Below are 13,372 nucleotides of genomic sequence, written 5' to 3' on the forward strand. Positions count from 1 at the left end.
TCACACACGATCACGAGGAGAACCCGGTAACATCTCGTTACTGCGGTTTGTTTACATTCTGTGACCGGCTGTGATTGGACACAGCCGGTCACGTGGTAAAGAGCCAATTTAATTGGCTCTTTACTGCGATTGGGGTTGGGCTGTGTCAGGGTGACAATCCGCATCCCTGATCAGCGCTCTGCCGGCCACATGTATCGGGGGGTGGGGGGTGGGGTGGGGGTGGATGGGGATGAAAATCCCACAGATCGGGGATGGGCTGTGTCCGAGGGACACACCTCATCCATGATCGCCGCGCTGCAGGCCCCCGGGGGCCCACAGGAGCGGCAAAATACCGAGACAGTCATATGACGTCCACCAGGATGGGAGATCCCATCTGTGGCCGTCATATTACTATGGCCGGGTATTGAAGTGGTTAATGCATGCCAATATTCTGTTTGCTTTGTTAGCAGCAGCTTGACATTGCATGCCATTACTGACCCTATCATCTACTAGGACCCCAAGGTCCTTTTCCATCCTGGATTCCCCCAGAGGTTCTCCCCCCCAGCGTATAGATTGCATTCATATTCACATTTTATTGCCAGCCAAATGCCTTATTTTACATTTTTCTACATTGAACCTGATTTGCCATGTAGTTGCCCACCCCATTAATTTGTTCTGATCTTTTTGCAAGGTTTCCACATCCTGCGGAGAAGTTATTGCCCTGCTTAGCTTAGAATAGTCTGCAAATACAGAGAATGAACTGTTTACCCCATCCTCCAGGTCGTTTATGGACAGGTTAAATAGGATTGGTCCCAGCACAGAACCCTGGGGGACCCCACTACCCACCCCTGACCATTCTGAGTACTCCCCATTTATCACCACCCTCTGAACTCGTCCTTGTAGCCAGTTTTCAGTCCATGTACTCACCCTATGGTCCATGCCAACGGACCTTATTTTGTACAGTAAACGTTTATGGGGGAACTGTGTCAAATGCTTTTGCAAAATCCAAATACACCATGTCTACGGGCCTTCCCTTATCTAGCTGGCAACTCACTTCCTCATAGAAGGTTAGTAGATTGGTTTGGCAAGAACGATTCTTTATGAATCCATGCTGATTACTGCTAATGATACCGTTCTCATTACTAAAATCTTGTATATAGTCCCTTATCATCCCCTCCAAGAGTTTACATACTATTGATGTAATTCCCAGGGATGTATTTTGGGCCCCTTTTTAAATATTGGTGCTAAATTGGCTTTTCTTCAATCAGCTGGCACCATTCCAGTCAGTAGACTGTCAGTAAAAATTAGGAGTTCCCTAAGTACCCTCGGGTGCAAGCCATCTGGTCAGGGTGATTTATTAGTGTTAAGTTTACCGTCTAATTTTAATTCTGTCCTCTTTTAACCATGGAGGTGCTTGCTGTGATGTGTCGTGAGGATAAACGCTGCAGTTTTGGTTACTAAAGCCCTCTGATTCCCTCGTGAAGACTGAGGAGAAGAATAAATTCAATACCTTCGCCATTTCCCCATCCTTTGTAACCAGATGCCCTTCCTCATCCTTTATGGGGCCAATATGGCCTGTCCTCTCTTGGTTACTGTTTATATACTTAAAGAATTTCTTGGGATTTTTTTTGCTCTCCTGTACTATGTGTCTTTCATGTTTTATCTTAGCTGTCCTTATTGCACCCTTACATTTCTTGTTGCATTCTTTATAAATTCTGAATGCTGATGATGATCCCTCAACCTTGTGTGTGAGATTTGTGGTCTGTGCAGTCCCCGGCCCAATCAGCATCCACATATCCGACCAAATTTTGGATGTGATGTTGCTGGTGACCGTAACTTCATCTGAATTGTTTCTTTAAGGTATTGCATCACTCTTTTTTTTGCAGATATTTTTAGCTTTTGCTGCTCAGCTTTCCAGATAGAACAGCCCTTTATTAAGTGACCGGTCCTTTTACAGTGAAAACAGGCTCTGCTTTCTTTTTTGTGCTTTGTGCTGAGCTTTGTCATCGTATTTTCTTTCCTTCTGTCATATTTATTGATTAATTTCCCTTAGACATATTTCAGTGTCAGCTTCTGCTTGGGTCTGGTTTCTAAAGCATCAATAAGAGCAGTATATGTCACTGGAATGCTGCAAAGGAGCAGGGCAACAATATGGTTATCTTTGATGTCCTCTCCGATGGCGCATAGCTGCTCTATGATCTCTAACATAGCTTTCTTGTGGTCACACATTTGCTGGCCTTCTAATCTCATCCTGTATAACTTTCTTAGTAAAAATAGCTTCCTGTTGAGGCTTGAATGCTCATGCAGTTTTTGTAATAAAGTCCACATACCTTTGGCTGTTTTCTCTGTTCTTATGTGGATAAGCTGGTCATCTTCCGTGGTCCTGTCTGTATTCAGCACTTGCCACAAGTCCTTGTTCAGAAGCATTTCTAGTTTAATCTTGTACAGCTGGTAATTGGCACTGTTCAGCTTTACAATTGCAAACGTCACATCTGAACCACTTGCCATCTTTCCATAGCTTGTATACAGTACTCGCTGTACTCACAGTGGCAGAGTTCTCTTTTCAGTGCCTGGATGCTGCTGGGTACATTGGGTGCGCTGTGTGTGCCTGGAGCTATAACCTGTTGTCAGAGTATTGAAATCATGCACTGGAAGCTTCCTATATACAGCAAACGGCTTTACTTTTATGGAGGATTAGAAGAACATATCTTTACAACATGTCTTTATTATGGAACAGGAAGCAGGAATATAAGGGAACACATACACTGAGAAAGATAACACTTCCTCTGATTACATTCAAGGGTGTAAAACTGGTGGCCCTCCAGCTGTTACAGAGATACAAGTCCCATCATACCTGTAACTGTCAGCCTTGCAATGCCTCATGGGACTTGTAGTTCCAAAACAGCTGGAGGGCCACCAGTTTGACACCTGTACTAGATAGGCATAATGCATACAGTATTATGACTTTATTAGAAACCATGCTGTTGTTCCTTTCAATAAAAAACACGCTAGTGTGCATGCTAGCCTTGAAGCTGGCACAAAAACTCTATTATGAGCGGTTTTCATCCACCGTTTTTCTGGCTTTTTTTTAGCGTTTAGGGTGCCCAACACTTACAGGTTTCATTGCCACCCCTCCCCTTTCACTGGGAAGAGGAGCTGCACACCGAATAGCTCATGTTTCTGCTAGTCTGCTCTTTCCTCCTATCAGCATGCATCTTGCCCTGAAGCACAACTGATTGGCTCCTTGTGCTGCTTCTCCCTCCTATAGCCTAAACTCTGTTGTACAGGGACTGAAAAGGCTTATGCCAAATGTAATTCTGGTACTTACACTGCTTGCATTTAATAAAATACAATTAAGTATGTATTAATAAATACTTAAATTCCTTCTTTCTTAAATTTTTTCTTACTATAAATCTTTATTAATAAATACAGATCTGCATTCATTTACGTCTTTCATTTCTGCATGGAGTTCAGTTTTAAATCTATGTTCTTCGACTTGGTATAATATTAATATTAGCAGTGGAAACCGTTAGAATGACAACTTCTATTTAGGGTATAATACAGTATACGGTACGTGATCATTTTTTTTGCTGGTTTATTTGATATAAAAACTTGTACATGCACTTTTCTATTTTTTTTTTTTTTTTTACAAATTTACAAATCTCAGCAGGATTTAATGAGCCATAACCATCCATGTTTTACTTTATAAATGTATGTCATGATAGTTCATGAAAGTAACCCCTGACATTTAGTAACCTATCTTTCCTGGAACCCCACTGACAACTTATGTTCTAACAGATGGCATTATCTAAAAAGAGATAGCGTTTGAGTGGGTTACATCACAGGGCACCTTCTTGTTTCCCACACTTCTTGCCTAATTATCCAGCACAGCAGCTGAAAACTTTCAAACAGGAAGCTGTTTACAGATAACACTTGTGACTTCTTGAGCTGGAGAGCTGAAGGCATCTTTTTCAATTAAGATCTGTCAGGCTTTTGTAAACAGCGGCTATGAGGTCCTTAGGCATTGCAAGTCAGAGGACAGTTCCAGTCCCAAGCCTCAGGGGAAATACAAGGTAAGGAAACTTTTCACTAACTTCTGTTCATCTTTTCTTAGTCTTCTCAATAGCAAGAATAGTGACAATATTTTCAGTTTTGTTGGATCATACCCCATGTGATCAAATGTTTGTGGACACCTGACCATCACGTTTGATGGAAATCCTGTTTCAGATTCTGTCTCAAAACTATAGGCATTCAATTGGAGCTGCTTCCCCCTTTGTGGGTGTAACAGCCTACACAAGATTTTAGAGTGTGTTGTGGGAATTTGTGCCTAGTCAGCCAAAAGAGGATTTGTGAGGTCAGTACGGCGAAAAGACCTGGCTCCTAATCAGCATTCCAATTCATCCCAAAGGTTTTTCCCTATGATGAGGTTTGGACCTTTGTGCAGGCCATTGGAATTCCTCCATGCCAAAGTCATGAAACCATGTCTTATGGGTCTAGTTTGTGCACCTAACTCAATATTTTAAAACAGCCTTTCTCAACTTTTTTTACTGGAGGAACCCTTAATAAAATTTTTCTGGTCTCAGGGAACCCCTGCTAAAAATGATATATCTAAGTTTCAGAGTAAAATGGCGCATTCAATAAGCTGATAATGGTTTTAAATAAATCATAGAGATAAGGATATTTTTGGTGTCACTTCAAAACATGTTTTACATGAAAGAAACTCATGTCATGTACCAGGTAATAATAATAGTTACCTAGAATATTTAATAACCAGAGCAGATTATTTTTACATTGCTGTCTTGTCAATTATAATCATGAAGGTTAAAGTGGTTGTAAACCTACATCTTCAATTTGTACCTATAGGTAAGCCTATAATAAGGTACAATAAATATCTCCTAAAGGAGCTGTGCCAATGATGTCATCGGCTCCCGTGCACATGCGCAGGAGTGACGTCATGCAACCCCGGCCAGTCACAGAGGACGAAGATAGATGTGGTCTCCAGTGGGGACAGCGTGGGCTTTGTTTGCAGGTAAGTGCCACATAATAGGCTAGTATGCGATGCATACTAGCCCATTATGCTTTTACTTTGCAGAGAACAAAAGAGGAAGTAAAACCCATCATGGTTTACTTCATCTTTAAAGCGGAGTTCCACCCACTTTTACAACTTTATCTTAAAGGAAAGACCACCCCTCCACCACTCGTTTTTGGATAACTATTTATTCTATGTTTCTTACCTTATCTGAAGTACTGAGTGTACTTCCGCCCTAACTCGGCCGCGGTCCAAGGCGTAATTTCCTCCTGCTCCCCCACTGCCTTCTTGGACCTGTGTGTCTCCCAGAAGACAACAGGGCCAATAAGAAAGCACAGCGTGACTCGCGCATGCGCAGTAGGAAACCGGCCATGAAGCCTGAAGGCTCCACTGCCGGTTTCCCTTAGTTACAATGGCAGCACCTGCATCCGAGCGTGGGCTCCCTGGACAGGTAAGTGTCCTTATTAGAAGTCAGCAGCTACAGTGTTTGTAGCTGCTGACTTTGAAAAATGATTTTTTTTTGCGGCTGGGACACCGCTTTAATAATAATGGCCAGAAAAGAAACAGACTGTGAAACTGTACTGTGCCCTTTTACTGGATAGAACGTACTGTTACCTTTACAGTGATGGTAAAAAAGTATTTGATCCCATGCTGATTTTTCCCACTGGAAAATAATAAATAAATAGAAATAATCAGTCTATAATTTTAATGGTAGGTTTATTTTAACAGCGAAAGATAGAATAACAACAAAATCCAGAAAACCGCATTTCAAAAAAATTATACACTGACGTGTATTTATTTTATTTTTTTATATAATCTTTATTTTAGTAACATTTTGTCATTACAACAAGAGAGTGCACATATAGAAAGGGGGAGGGAAAAGGATAAAGGAAGGGGATGAGGGATACATTTATCATGGCCCCATTGAAAACAACAGTAATAGCAGGGAGGCATCTCAATATGTTGTGTTGATAAGGGCACCCTCCTTGTCCCAGACATTTGGTCCATATGGACAAATCTCACTGCTGTGTAGGGAGAGATTAGGGCGATCCCAATCATAAGACCCAAAGGTAGTGCATATAGGGAGAGGAGAGTTCTACGCTTGTAGCGAGATATAGGCATGGGGGGGTGGGGGGGGGGGGCGTGGAGCAAAAAATGTTTTGGCGAGGCCGGAAAGGTCTATACCCAGACCAACTGATATATGCTTGCCAACCATAGACCAAAACAGTGTTAGCACTGGGCATTCCCACCATATATGGAGAAATGTTCCCTTCATTCCACGTCCCCTCCTGCACTGGTCAGAGGCAGAGGGAAAAATTCTAGCCAGAGATGAGGGCACCCTGTACCACCTCGATAAAAGCTTATAGTTATTTTCTTTGGTCCTAGAATCTAGCTTGAGTGGATGAGACAATACAGGTGATGCAGCTGCTCATCTGTGAATTCACACTAAAGGTCCCGCTCCCATTCTTTTATGAAAAGGGGCTTGGGGCTAGGTGTTACTGTCTCCAGCATCTTGTAGAGGACTGAAATGTTACTACGAAATCCTCTAGTTGATGGTGTTTCCAGAAATGAAAGGGGAAGCCATCATATTGTTCCCTGAGGGTAGCAAGTGGAACCAGCGTATGACCCTCCACAAATTGTGCCAGGCTAACAACCCCATCACTTGCCCAGGTTCCGAGGAAGGATACCTGCTCCTGGGGGGGGGGGGGGGGGGGGGCCACAAATACCCGCTCATGGGGGCAAGCGGGGACATCCGTGGTGCCAGTGCCAAATAGTCATTCACTCTATCCCATACCCTCAGTGAATGTACGGTTAGTGGGGACACCCAGTCAGAGAACCCTCTATCTCCTGCGGGGACCCAGGGCAGACAAATCACGACCCGCCATAGGTTGTGTGGAACCTCCAGTTGAGGACACGTTGCAGTGCAATTGCCTGGTAATATTGTAATACATTGGGTATACCTAGACCCCTGTTAGCTTGAATCTTTGTAGCAACGCCATGGCAAGGTGTAATCTCTTACCGCCCCACACAAACTTAATGAGGAGGATGCAGAGCTCCATGAAGAAGCACCAGGGTAAATGCATAGGTACCATCTGGAGGAGGATCTGTATGCGGGGCAGTATCGTAATTTTGAGGATATTTGTACGGCCAACCCATGTGAATGAGGCTCTGTCCCAGGACTGCAAATCTTGGTGAATCTTCCTGAGTAAAGGGGCATAGTTATGTGTGTATATGGAGTCGAGACGTTCGGAAAGCTGGACGCCCAAGTATCTCATAGAGGGGGGCACCCATGTGAAGGGGAAAGATCCCTTCAGGGAGGTGGCCAGGGCCAAGGGAACGGTGATTGGCAGAATCTCAGATTGAGCATAGTTAATTTGGAAGTTGGACACGGCAACGAGACAAGGGGATCCACTACATGAAAAAGAATGTCGTCTGCATAGGCAGAGAGCTTGTGTTCCAGAGAACCCACCTGCACCCCTTTAATGCTCGGGTTGGATAGGACTTTTTGCAACAACGGTTCCAAGATCAGTGCGAACAGGAGGGGTGAAAGTGGGCATCCGTGTCTCGTGCCGTTCCGGATGGGGAATACCACAGAGAGACCACTGTTCACCTTTACCTGAGCAGTAGGGGATGCATATAGCGTTGAGATCCAGCTTAGCATATGAGGACCTAAACCCATTTGCGTCAATATTGCGTTAAGGAAGTCCCAGTCCACGCAATCAAATGCTTTCTCCACGTCTGTAGATAGAATCAAATTGGGAGGCATATGATCGTGTGTGCTGGCCCAGTGGATGAGTTAAGGAGCCCTGAAAGAGTTGTCCCTAGCCTCCCATCCCACGCATGTATCATCTCAGGAAGGAGGTGTTTGAGGTGGTTGCTTAGAATTTTAGAGGATATCTTGAGGTTTGTGTTTAGCAAGGAAATAGGGTGATAACTCTGCAGTAGGGTGGGGTCTTTTCCATCTTTTGGGAAAACTGTGATGTGTGCCAGCGAGGCCCCCTGTGGGAGATGCCGGTTGGTAGCTATGGGGCAGCTCTTTGGTCTTGGCCAAGGTGGAGAGATTGGAATTTGATTGATTGATTGATTGCTTCTGTGGACAGGTGTCTTTTATACAGGTAACAAACTGAGATTAGGAGCACTCCATTTAAGAGAGTGCTCCTAATCTCGTTAACTGTTTAGAAGACACCCGGGAGCCAGAAATCTTGCTGATTGATAGGGGATCAAGTACTTGTTTCACTCATTAACTTTTTCGAAATATGTTTTTTCTGGATATTTTTGGTGTTATTCTGTCTCACTGTTAAAATAAACCTACCATTACAATTATAGACTAATCGTTTCTTTGTCAGTGGGCATACATACAAAATCAGCAGGGAATCAAACACTTTTTCCTCTCATTGCATGGTCAATGGAGAAATATCCACTTATATTGGTAATCATTGTAGATGGAAGCTCAGTCTATCATTGCTCAATGAACCTCTAGCAGCCTGGTTCAGAAAGCCTGCTTTGGTGGGTTGTCCACATACTGCTGACCATGTAGTGCAATGTTTCTCAACTCCAGTCCTCAAAGCGCACCAACAGGTCATGTTTTTAGGATTTCCCTAAAGGTGAAACAGTTGTGGTAATTACTAAGGCAGTGAAACTGATCAAATCACCTGTGCAAAATAATGGAGAGCCTGAAAACATGACCTGTTGGGGCGCCTTGAGGACTGGAGTTGAGAAACATTCAAACTGGGTATCTGTTCTTTATATAATACTGGGCAAACCATACACGAGCAACACCGATGAGTTATTCCTAAAGTTTAGAGAGCTGCCAATAATTATGGGAGACTGGTGATGGATGCTCATATGCTGGGATACCAGTTTTCTTGTATTTTCTGCTGTAGTAAATAATTACATTTTGAATTATGCCAATGGATAAGAAAATGCCTTAAAGTTGTTGTAAACCTCACATATATACGTAGTGACTGGCCTTAGGTGATACACAGAAATTAAACAAATTATCCTACATAAGTTGTACCTGTTTATCTAAAAGCATCCTTCCCCTACAGCCATTCAAAGTGCAGAACTTACCCAGGATCTGTAAGCTCTGAAAGGTAGGGGGTGGAGAGCTGAAGTTACATCAGTAAGGAGAGCACTGAGAGCTGATTGGAGGCAAGGGACACCCCCCCCCCCCCCCCCTCCACAGCAAGCAGTCAATCAGCTGGAGCTCCCTCCCCTGTCTTTTCTCTTGGTGTCAGGAAAACTTGTCAGAAGTGACTCATGCTTATAGCAGAGGGACAGAGCAGCAGATAGAAATGACACTTAATGCTCTGGATTGAGACAAGCACACACTATATAGAGGAATATGCTTTGTTTATATTTAATGTCTTAGGTTTACAACAACTTTAAAACATGCAATAAAAAAATGTGATAAATAAACTCGATTCACTTAAGTGAACATAACATGCTGGTAATCTCTCTGTATATAACGATGAGCACCTCTATACTCACGAGATGTTAACTTAAAAAACTGGTTCCAAGCAACACTAAAATTTGAAGATAAAAGGATATGTATGACCACTCCAACACTGCTGCACATCCTTTCGCTGTCTTATTACCTTGATGCAATGAAATGTTACTTTTCTTATTCTAAAAGGGGTCCATCTCTACTGTAAGGCACCAAGGTTTCTTCTGAAGTTTTAAAGATTGGTATTCCGACTTTTTGCACATTAAGCCATTGCAACCTTTAGAGACCTATCTCCTAAAAAATAAATGCTATATATGACAGGACCACAGATCTGTTCAGTGACACTGTAGAATGTTGCTGATCAGTGTGTCCATTGTTGTGTTATGAATCATTCCCCATACATTGCCAGACAAAGCAGATTACATAGATGACTGGGGTTTCAAGAAAAAAGATAATTTCACAGATTATCACATTTATTTATTTCTCATTGAAATAAATAACACCATTAGCTTCTACCTGGGAATAATTGTGAAGTTCATTGATGTATCTATTAACCACTTAAGCCCCGGACCATTTTGCAGCTAAAGGACCAGGCCCCTTTTTGCCATTCGGCACTCCGACGCTTTAACTAACAATTGCGCGGTCGTGCGACATGGCTCACAAACAAAATTGGCAGCCTTTTTTTCCCCACAAATAGAGCTTTCTTTTGGTGGTATTTGATCACCTCTGCGGTTTTTATTTTTTGCGCTATAAACAAAAATAGAGTGACAATTTAAAAAAAAAATGCAATTTTTTTTATTTTTTGCTATAATAAATATCCCCAAAAAAAAAATAAAAATTTTTTTTTTCTCAGTTTAGCCCGATACATATTCTTCTACATATTTTTGGTAAAAAAAATCACAATAAGCGTTTATTGATTGGTTTGCGCAAAAGTTATAGCGTCTACAAAATAGGGGACAGTGTCATTTTTTTTATACTAGTAATGGCGGTGATCAGTGATTTTTATTGTGACTGCGACATTATGGCGGACACGTCGGACAATTTTGACACATTTTTGGGACCATTGGCATTAATACAGCAATCAGTGTGATTAAAAATGCACTGATTACTGTAAAAATGTCACTGGCAGTGAAGAGGTTAACACTAAGGGGCAGTGTAGGGGTTAAGTGTAAGTGTGTTTGTGTTTTTTTTACTGTAGGGGGCTTGGCTTGGCTTGTGACAACACTGATTGTCTTTCCCTATGACAGGGAACAGACAATCAGTGACAGGCTCACTAGGAAGCATGGGGAGAGGTTTGTTTACACTTACCTCTCCCCGTTCTTCAGCTGTGTGACCCGATCGTGGGACACCGACGGCGATCGGGTCCCACGGCCATGGTCACGGAGCTCAGGACCGGGTCGTCGGTGCAGCTGGGCTCTTAAAGGGCAACGTACCTGTACGTGCTTGTGCCCAGCCGTGCCATTCTGCTGACATATAGGCGGTCCTTAAGTGGTTAAGGAGAGAAGACCAAGGAGCCTATAAAGCAGAACTAAACAGCTGTGTATTGGGTGGGTTTTTGCCATAATGTTCAGGTATGCACAGTCAATTGAAAAATCACCCTTCATCAAGCCTGGTGGAGCTAATATGCCAGCCACCGTTTGAATTTTGGCCAAATGGGCAGGCCAATACGTATAGGAGTTATATTGTCCGCTGTCATCCAGCCCATTCCTGGCATCTTACACATGCTGGGAATGGGCCAGGAGTGTACACGCATGTGCCATACAGTGTACACAGAATATACAACATTTCTAAGTGAAAAAGAAAGATATCCTTACCTCTTAGCAGTTTTTTTTGTAGAGTTTAGTTCCGCATTAAGATTAAGATAAAATGCAGTAAAACCTTGGATTGGGAGTAACTTGCAAGTGTTTTGCAAGACAAGCTAATTTTTTTGATAAACTTGACTTGACATACAAGCGATGTCTTGATATACAAGTAGTGTCATTTCACAACTGAGTATAAAAGAGAAGTGTAGCAATATCGTTACATTTAACCACTTCAGCACCGGACCAATTAACAGCCTAAGGACCAGAGGTCTTTTTACAATTTCGCACTGCACTGCTTTAACTGGTAATTGCACGGTCATGCAATGTTGTACCCAAACGCAATTTGCGTCCTTTTCTTCCCACAAATAAAGCTTTCTTTTGATGGTATTTGATTGCCTCTGCGATTTTAATTTTTTGCGATATAAACGGAAAAAGACCGAAAATTTTGATAAAAAATTATATTTTCTAATTTTTGTTATAAGAAAAATCGAATAAACTCAATTTTAGTCATACATTTAGGGCAAAATTTATTCAGCCACATGTCTTTAGTAAAAAAAATGTCAATAAGCGTATATTTATTGGTTTGCGCAAAAGTTATAGCGTCTACAAACTAGAGTACATTTTCTGGAATTTACACAGCTTTTCATTTACGACTGCCTATCTCATTTCTTGAGGTGCTAAAATGGCAGGGCAGTACAACCCCCCCCCAAATGACCCCATTTTGGAAAAATTAGACACCCCAAGGAAGTTGTGGAGAGGCATGTTGAGCCCATTGAATATTTTTTTTTTGTCCCAAGTGATTGAATAATGACACAAAAAAAAAAAAAAGTTTACAAAAAGTTGTCACTAAATGATATATTGCTCACACATGCCATAGTTATATGTGGAATTGCACCCCAAATATATTCTGCTGCTTCTCCTGAGTACGGGGATACCACATATGTGGGACTTTTTGGGAGCCTAGCCACGTACGGCACCCCGAAAACCAATCACTGCCTTCAGGATTTCTAAGGGTGCAAATTTTTGATCTCACTACCTATCACAGTTTCGAAGGCCATAAAATGCCAAAATAACACAAAACCCCCCCAAATGACCCCATTTTGGAAAGTAGACACCCCAAGCTATTTACTGAGAGGCATGTTGAGTCCATGAAATATTTTATATTTTGCCACAAGTTGCAGGAATTTTACAATTTTTTTTTTTGCACAAAGTTGTCACTAAATGATATATTGCACCCCAAAATAAATTCTGCTGCTTCTCCCGAGTACGGGGATACCACATGTGGGGGACTTTTTGGGAGCCTAGCCACGTACGGGACCCCGAAAACCAAGCACTGCCTTCCGGATTTAAATATAAAATGCTACCAAAAAAAACTGTTAGCGATCGCAGGGATCAGGCCTGACTCTGCGATCGCTGCAGTTATGTGTTTAGTGTTTTGTAAGTGACAGCGATCGATCGATACTGCACTTGGGTGGGCTGGGCAGAGGGGCAAAACACAGGTGCCAGCAGGTATCTGAGCTGATCCCGCTAACAATGCGTTTTTTTGGAACCCTAAACTGCTGGGGATGCTAGTATAGATCTGATCAGATCAGATATTGATCTGTTCAGATTCTATACCACTAGGGGAGGTTTATGCTTTGCGTGTGGGTGTTAACGGTACTGGCACTCACCTAGCGCTGCCTGGGGCGACGCAGACCCTGACCCTAAAACCTAATTGATATCACCCGCGGGTGATCAGGGGGTTAAACCTTTATTGGGTAATAAATGGTGGGCGCCCTGATGCTATAAAAAGCAAACTAACCAGAGTCACCCGTAACACTTATACGGTGATCACTGGTGAAAGGGTTAACTAGGGGCAATCAGGGGGTTCAAATTTTTATTAGGTAGTATATGGGGGTCCCTGGCACTATATAAAAACCTGATGGGGAACCTAAATAACTAACTGGCTAACCAGCATCACCAGTGACACTTATACTGTGATCGCTGGTGAAAGGGTTAACTAGGGGCAATCAGGGGGTTAAAACCATTATGGGGGTACCTAGCGCTATAAAAACCTGGCGGTTGAGATGTGTAATTTATGCTCCTAGAACGCCTGAAGGTACTACTTCAATGTTG

General features: G+C 42.5%; 1 protein-coding gene across 1 annotated transcript in view; it reads left to right on the plus strand.

The window, feature by feature from the left end:
- Positions 1-3,899: 3,899 nt before the first annotated feature.
- COLEC11 (collectin subfamily member 11) overlaps positions 3,900-13,372 on the plus strand; it is an 86,305-nt gene continuing 76,832 nt past the window's right edge. The window contains exon 1 of the mRNA XM_077488738.1: positions 3,900-4,052. The gene's annotated coding sequence lies outside the window, so the exon portion shown is untranslated. The remainder of the gene's footprint in view (positions 4,053-13,372) is intronic.

This window comes from Lithobates pipiens, unplaced genomic scaffold (genome assembly GCF_037356315.1).
Source record: "Lithobates pipiens isolate NorthernLeopardFrog02 unplaced genomic scaffold, aLitPip1_a1.2 Scaffold_18, whole genome shotgun sequence".
Taxonomy (NCBI): Eukaryota; Metazoa; Chordata; class Amphibia; order Anura; family Ranidae; genus Lithobates; species Lithobates pipiens.